Genomic DNA, 8,341 nt, shown 5'->3' on the forward strand with positions numbered 1-8,341 from the left:
GGAAGCCCATAAAAGGGCCTCCGAATCGGTTCATGCACATCCCTATTAGTATCTATACTATCTCAGGGCCAATTCATACAATCAAGTTATCCTTTTAAAAGCATTCATTGTGAATGTTCAAAGTGTGTTGGAATGGTCATGTGATTTCTTCAGTGTGGAACCGAAGTTCTCAGTGGCATACTAGATGTTCCTTTAAATGCATCTCTAACGGATAGGCTTTAATGCAAAAGTTCCTCTTATTTAAGAAAAAGCAGCTGTGGAATGGGGACTAAGGATGTGTGCAAAGGATTTCAGCGCCTCTAATTTGAGGCACAAAAATGCTTCAAGCTGCCCCAGCCAAATTGTTTTGGTGGGGCAAGCTTTAAAAGGAGGAAAGGAGCTCTTACCTGCCCCTCCGTCTCTCCTCCTCCACCACCCCACCTCGCTGCTGCATGGCTGCTCCCAGCAGCCCGTGGTGAGCGTTGGCCTGTGCATGCACAGACGCCTTTTGCATGGTCAGCATCATCATCATCATGTTGATCACGCAAATGGTGTCTGCATGTGCATCAGATGCCATGTGCCGATGCTGCACGTGGACTTCTGGTAGCAGCCCTGCAGCCGCACGGCGTTTAATACCGACAGCACCGTGGTGGGGCAGCAGAGGAGGAGAGATGGAGGAACATGTAAGATCTGCCTTCCTCTTTTTAAAGCGCACACTCTCCACCACCACCCCAGATGTGTGTGAAATACATCATGCACATCCCTAATGGGGACAGACACATCAGGACCACAGCACATGGAGCAAAGGGTTAACTCCTCCCACAGTTATTTTCCACGGGATAGTGCCCCCCCCCAAAAGTCATATGCCCCCCAAAGTGATTGTTGCAAATAGCTGCCTTGGGGGCATATAGCAACTCCAGGTGGTGATTTTTTTTGGTGGGGAAATGGCACAAGGAGGAAGAGTTAATCCCACTTCCCACACACTGCAATCCAGATCTGTTTCAGGCTCCTGGTACTGTTTTATCTTAGTGGACCCTCTGTGGTGAAGCATTTCTGTTAGTGACATGTTCAAGGGAATGTGTAAGTTGGTCATTACTGAGCCTGCACTGAGCTCCACATTTGCTCTGTGCTCAACCCACTAGTGCCATTGTGGTGAGGTAATGAATGTGTGGGACAGGGATGTGCACGAACTAAGGTTTGTGCTGCCTCAGCCAAATCGTTTCAGTGGGGGCCGAGCGAATGCATTCAAAGGAGGAAGGAAGATCTTACCTGCCCCTCCGTTGTTCCTCCTTCACTCCACCGCGATGCTGTCAGTATTAAACATCCCAACCACATACATGGCGCTGCCCCCAAGAACCCATGTGCAGCACTGACACATAGATGGTGTCTGAGCATGCACGGGCACCATTTGTGTGGTCAGCAACACAATCTCTGTCACAAGAATCCACATTGTTATACGTGTATCCCACATGCTAAAATTATAATGAGTGGTACACATGTTTATCTCAGGTGCACATGGTAGGAAACCTCCGACACTGTGGACCCGTACTGGGAAACATACATTTTCTGCCCAGAATGTGTGAAGCTCCCCTGCTCTTCTGTGTTACTGGCATGAAATATAGAAATCAGCCACAGAAGATCAGGCCAAATGAACATTACTGACTCTCTTAATAACAGATACAAAACTAAGAAGAGAGCCAGTTAGTGCACTTTTCGCCAGATCTTCCATGACTATTTTCTATATTTCAGAATATAGAATATTTTCTGTATTTCTATATTTCAGAAGCTGAAGTGCTTCTTCAGCTGCAGAATGCTGATTCTCTCTCTCTGGAAATCACTGGCTCTATCTGTCCTGTTTCAAACCCACAGTTTGCCTGAATCCCACTTTGAATGGTTTAGACAAAGCCTGAGTGTGTTCCCTCTCTCCTGTACTATGGTACTTCTGTGCAGGTCTGCCTTGGAGGATTTGACACTCCATTTGAACTCTCCAGTTCTGTCTGCCCCCATCCATCCATGCACACATGCACACACATACAGTGGCCTTGTCCACACAATCATTTGAATCTAGGTTTAATGTGGGTTTCCAAACACTGCAGTGATTGTATGAATCCACCCCAAGGTGGCTTTGGCATGGATTCACACAATCACTTCAATGTTGCTAACCCACATTAAGCCTAAATTCAAACAATTGGGTGAACAAGGCCATTGTGGTTTTCAGCCTATGCTGGCCCCTTCCCTGGAGCAGTCAACATGAGAGTGAGTTTGAGGCTAACATGTTCTGCTCAGTCTGTATGTAAAGGGATTTCTGGTTTGAGGAAAAGGTAAATGTTCCCTAGGAGTGAAACTGATGCTCTTTGGAATTAATGATGTTTTATGGAACAATCTTGGCTGAATCAACATGATAAAGATAAGCTGCTCTAATGACACTGTGAATGTAGCCATCTGCTCTAATGATACTGTGAATGTAGCCATCTGAAGGGCAAATGGACATTGGCAATGCAGAGAAGACTGTGAAAAGCTTGTGTACCATTATCTGACACGATCAATCAAAAACATTGTTGGATTTTCTAGTGATTTTAGTTTGGAAGTCTCTCTGAGGAGATATTTCATTTTCATAAAACAGCCTCTTTTGCAAAAGCCATAAACTGGGCTTTGCCTCTCTCTCAAGCATTGAGTAGATTATCCTCGATAACCTTTGAGGCCAGATCCCAGTTGGAAATGTTCTGTAAATGCTGTTCATCCAAACTGTGGAAGCCGTTGAAACACCAAGAAATGATGAGCAACTATGGTGTTTCTGTGAATTTCTGACTTCATCATGTCGGATTTGAATATGTGAAACCGGCTGCATTTGCCCAGGCCCGGTTCAATGTGTTGCCCTCTTCTCTTTTGGATCGGAGGTTTGCAAAAGATAATCCTGTTGCGGTTTTCTGCCCTTGTGGCGTTGGCCTTCTGGAAACTGTCACCCATGTGTTGTTGTACTGCTCGTTGTATCGGGACGCTAGAGAAGAGCTCATTTCCCCTTTGTTACTTAAATTTCCCGGAAGGTGTGATCTCTTTTATACTTATTACTGCCTCGCGGATTCAAGCCCTGGGACTACAGCAGTTGCGGCTAAATTTTTCTATATTGCCATTAGGTTGAGGTCCCTATTAAGTGCCTAACTGCAAGAGCTGTCTGTTGTTTTTAAATAATTTATTATTATTGATTGTAATCTGTCATCTTGTGTTTTAGCATTGTTTTATTGATGTATTGTGTATATTTGTTACTACCATTTTTGCTGGCCAATGGCCGTAATAAAACTGATGATGATGATGATGAATATGTGAAACCATGTCATAAAATGAATAGCTGTTCTTGGCTAATTGAGATGAGTGGTTATATGGAAGCACCCATTGACTCAAAGCCATGGATCTGTTTATGAAGCCCACAATTCCAACTCATTTCTTTCAGTTCCAATCAGATTCACTGACATTAACCTGATTGAATCACTTTTTTGACCTCTTGATGTTTGACCTCTTGAATTTAGTCAGGATTTCTGCTTGCAACTGTTAACATTTCTACAATGTCAACAGTGCTCCACTTAACATAGAGGCTCTTCTCACGATCTGTGAGAAGAGCCATGAGGGGGTTTGCGAGGAGAGCAGGCTAAGCCCGCTCACCCGCAGACGAGCAGTCAGTCTGCTCCGGGCAGCTGCAGCAGCCATCCACACAACTGCTAGCTCCGTCACGGAACCAGCGGGGAATGGCAAGTTTGGGGGCAACACAGAAGCACACAGGGCATGCTGGAGAGACCTCCAAGCCAGGAGGCTGCTTTTCAGCCTCCCGGTCGGGGGTCTCCTTGTGAGTTCCTGTGGGTTAACCGCCTGGAGGTCACCAGGCTCGCCTGCAAGCCCGGTGGTTTTCATGGTCCACCGAAATTGAGCTAAGCTCCCCTAGCCCGATTTTGGTGGACTGTGTGAATAGCCTCATAGTGTTAACAACCATTAAAAAAGAAAAAGGTAATACAGGAGCAAATAAAAATAAAAATTATGGGATATTCAAATCCTATAATTCTTGACATTGTGTGCTAGCAAATAGGAGAAGAATCTTAGCTATTTCCAGGTATCCCTACCAAAGAGCAAAGTCTGGGTAAGTTATTTTGTCCTGCACAAAGTTTTTCTTAGTTTCATGGAACACAAAGTAATGAAGGTGATCATACAACTTCTCTGTCTTCTGACACTCAGCTGCAATACACCACAGGGCCTGTGGCATGTGGATTCATATTGCTCAGCATTATGATTAAAACTTGCAATGTAATGTGCTCATCAATTAATCTACTTTCTACTCAAGCTTCTTCCAAATCAGTTGCTGCTGCCATGTATTTCCCTATAACTTGAGTAAAGTTCATGGCTGTAAGCAGAGGTGCTCTTGTCTCTGGACTTGCGTGCCGAAGTCCAGAGCCTCTACACCCTCTGGGGGCCCCCAAATCCTCTTTAGTTTGTCCTGGGTGGTGTGGTCGCCATGCTGCACCATTAGCCCACACTGCACCTGGTGGCCAAGTGGGATAGTGGCCTGTGCCGGGTGCTTTAGAGACAGAGTGGGGAATGGGGAAAGAAATATGTGGGATGGGAACATGTTAAGTTGTGTTGAAATGTTTCTGCGAATGCATATCTGCATACATATACCTGCTGCATATTCTTACATTCTTGTGAGTTTAGTTGATGTTTGTGCCCTCAAGAACCCACGTTAAAAATACTTTGTGTGTGTAGGAGGAGGAGGATGCTTAACTTGCAATGAAGGGAGGTGGGCTCTAAAGGCCTTTAGGTCCAGGCTCCAAAATTACCTAGGTGCACCTCTGGTTGTAGGCAGACTTCCAAAAGAAAAAAGGAAAAAAAATAATGCAAAAATTGAATAGCTGAGCCAGTAGTCAGCCTGGTTTTCCTCCCTTTTGTGTATCAATGGTATCTGTGAGATGTCCCTGAGGGTTACACCTTACCTTGAGCGATGTGTATGTGTGCAGCATATGTATTAAGTATAGCAGTTGCTGGGCAGTCAAGGAGACCTCTAGCTTCTCCCATAATTTAACTCTCGAGATAGAGTCAAAAGCCGCTCTAAAGTCTATAAAGTCACAACCTACATAGAGGAAGGGTACGTTTCAATTAGGTGTTCGAGTACTAGGCATTGGTCGATTTTAGATCGTCCCTCACTGAAGCCAGCGTGTTCCTCCACCAGCGGATTTTCTTGCTCCATCCAGTCCAGTAATTTCCAGTGTAGATGTCTCACATAGAGATTGCTAATCGTGTTGAGTAGGCTAATGGGCCTGTAATTGGCCGGGTCATTCTTGCTGCCCTTTTAAAAGATGGGGACAATGATTGCTGTCCCCCCCATTCCTTGGGGATACAGCCATGTGTATCAATGAAAGTAAATAATGAGGCCAGAGTGGGAGACCACCATTCCAGATTGTTTTTAATGGCCTCTGGAGGAATCAGGTCCACCCCCAGTCCTCCCCCATCCTGGATTTCAGTGGGGTGACCAGGCTCTTAATCTCGGGTGTTGTCATTGGTGTCCACGCAGCTATGTCCTCTACAGCTTGCCCAAGGTGCCCGCCTACCACAGAGGGATCCTCATATAGTTCATAGAAGTGTTTTCCCCAAATCCCTGGGAGAATATGGCAATCTAGTTGGGTCCTGCCACTGCTGTGTGGTGATGTGCCAGAATGCAGTTGAGTCAGTGGATCGGACTGACTTGATGAGTCACGACCAGTTGTCTTTCACAGCTTCTTTGTTCTTATGTGCCACCAGTTTGTATCTCCTCTTCAGCTGGAGTAGGTCCTTCGCTGCCATTGGTCCACTGCTGGCTTTGTAGACCTGGTAGGAGATAGTGAGAGCTTATTGTTAACACAGTCTTTATCAAACTATTGTTTGAAGTGGTGATGTTGCTGCATCATGGTTGCAGTGCTTCCAACTAGGATGTTGTAGATCTCCAAAGGTATGCCAAGGGGTTCAGCTGTTACCAGGGCCCGTTGGAGATGCTGAAAGTGCTCCAAGACAAGCAGCCCAGTTATCACATGGTCTAATTGGGGAGTCCATTTGGCATGGCAAAGGGTTCTCCCTGCCGAGGATACTTGGGGTTGGTAGCGGTTCTCAGTGTGGGTTGAGCAGAGAGAGACTTTAGTTGGAGGAAGATGATCCCTATCAAATTTTGGAACAGCCTCTAGGCTCTCTAGAAAAGGCAACAGATACCTGGAGACAATTACATAATCGATAGTGCTCATTATTGAACCTGATAGATGAATTCTCCTGGCTGATCTCCATTGACAGCGCCATTTAAGATGAAAAGGTTAAGTTTAGTTGCTGTTTATGCCAAGCAGAGTTCTGCAAAGTTTGATCTCTGGTCCTTTGCAATTCAATTGGGAAGGTTTCCATCATGCTCGTGATTGAGTGTGGGGCACTGACATTTCATATACAGAGAGCAGTCATCAGAGTCCAATCTAGCACTGAAGTCACCAGCCAGGACCACCATTGCGTTGGGGTGAGAAAGACTGAGGTCCACAGCATAAGTTTCCATTTCAGCCCAGATGGTTTTTAGCTGGGATTTCTACTGTTGTGGAGGGAGATAGGTATTAATTATCAGCAAGGAACAAAGATTGAGTTGGATTAACACTGCTATGGCATAATACTTGAGTGGTGGAAGAGATCTTGATGATGCACTACGAGCAGAGGAGACTGGTACCCCCTGGTTGCCTTTTGGTCCTCCTTGTCCTGTCCCTGCCTCGGCCCTAACTGAGAATAAAAGGAATCCATTAAGTAATATTTCCTCCATCGCCCATGATTCTGGTATTAGAATGATGTCATGGTGGGCCAGGAAATCGGTGAATCAGGCATCCCTTACAAATGCGATCCATCTAACCACATACAAGTTAAAGAGGGTTACCGTATGTTGGTCTTCAGGATGTCATGGGGTTGTTAACTATGCAGAGCGGCTCTGTGAGAAAAGGGGGGTATCTTCCAAGTTCTGTCTATCTGTTTCTGGGAGCCCTGCTGTTGCCCTCAGTTGGTCTCTCACTTCCATCCCAGTGACCAGCTTGCCTGGGTCCAGTCCAGGAAGGATAGTAGGAGAGTCCTGAGTGCTCCCATTCTCCGGTAGACTATCTTGGGCACTTGGCTCATCACTGTCAGGGGGGATTCCTGGACATATATCCTGTGTGTCAATGTCCTCTGGGGCTTCTGAAGTGGTCTGTGTTCCCATATCAGGGTGGACGGCGGTAGGGACCTGGGTAAATGTTGGTCCTTGTGAATTGTCTGGTTCGTCCATAGACTCAGGTCGGGTATCACTGGACAAGGGCACCTCAGTTCCCATCTGCTGCAGAGCGGGTGGTGAATCCCTTGAATTAGCAGAGGGGTAATATGTAGGTTCTGTACACAGGGGTGATGCTGGGAGGGCTCTGTCCTTCATTCTCTTCAGCTGCTAATATATTTGTGTGAGTTGGGACTTCCATTGCAGAGGCTATCTCTTCAGATATCAGAGAGGGCAATGCGGGAAGGGCCTGGGGAGTCCATGTCACAGGCATCCTGTCTGGGGCAAGGAGAGCAGTGACACTATCAAAGTGTGGGTCTGTGGCTAGTATCACTCGTGGGCACATGTCAACTGTGTCTGAAACCTCTGCACTGTTTGTCCTAAAACATCCAGTAGAGATGGGGAATGCCTGGGGGATCAATCATGATCACTCTCACATTCACTTTCCAATTCAGTTTCACTTCCTGGTTCAGTTTCAAAATCAGAAGGATGCACGTTTAACAAGCATTTGGGGGATGACAGTGGTTGGACTTCCATTGCCTGTTCCAGCTCGCTTTCAGAATCTGAGACTAGACACCCAGCTCTGTGTGCCCTCGACTGTGGGCTCAGTCTCTGCATGAGCATGGTAGGCTTATTTTTTAATTGTAGTAGAGTATCTTGTCTGAGGGGCTGGGAATTAGCCAACTCTAGAGAAAGTTGATTGTGGTTTGGCTTGGCTGGAAAGCTTGTTTTGTACTTCTGTTCAGTGGCTCGGCTTGTGAGGTGCTGATACGGCTCGGGGGGGGGGTAGTTTGTTGGTAATGTAATTGTCAGGTTTATTACTGCTGGTATTTAGGAGGCCCTTGATTAATGATCTAGTGCCGAGATCTTTAAAGACACGATGATAAATTAGATTGTATTGTTGTAGGCAATGGGCTGAGTGGAGTAGCTGTAGGCTGATTTAAAGGCTATAGTTTTTTATGGTCTGACTGAGTTGGTAAGAAGTGAATGTTCTCCAGCTCCAAGGGGCTGATTTGTTGCCTTAAAAGTTCCAAAAGGGAGGTGAGAATTTCTTTTTGTTTGCCCATAAATATGAGTCCTTCCTAGAGA

The sequence above is a fragment of the Hemicordylus capensis genome, chromosome 1 (assembly GCF_027244095.1).
Source record: "Hemicordylus capensis ecotype Gifberg chromosome 1, rHemCap1.1.pri, whole genome shotgun sequence".
NCBI classification, from domain to species: domain Eukaryota; kingdom Metazoa; phylum Chordata; class Lepidosauria; order Squamata; family Cordylidae; genus Hemicordylus; species Hemicordylus capensis.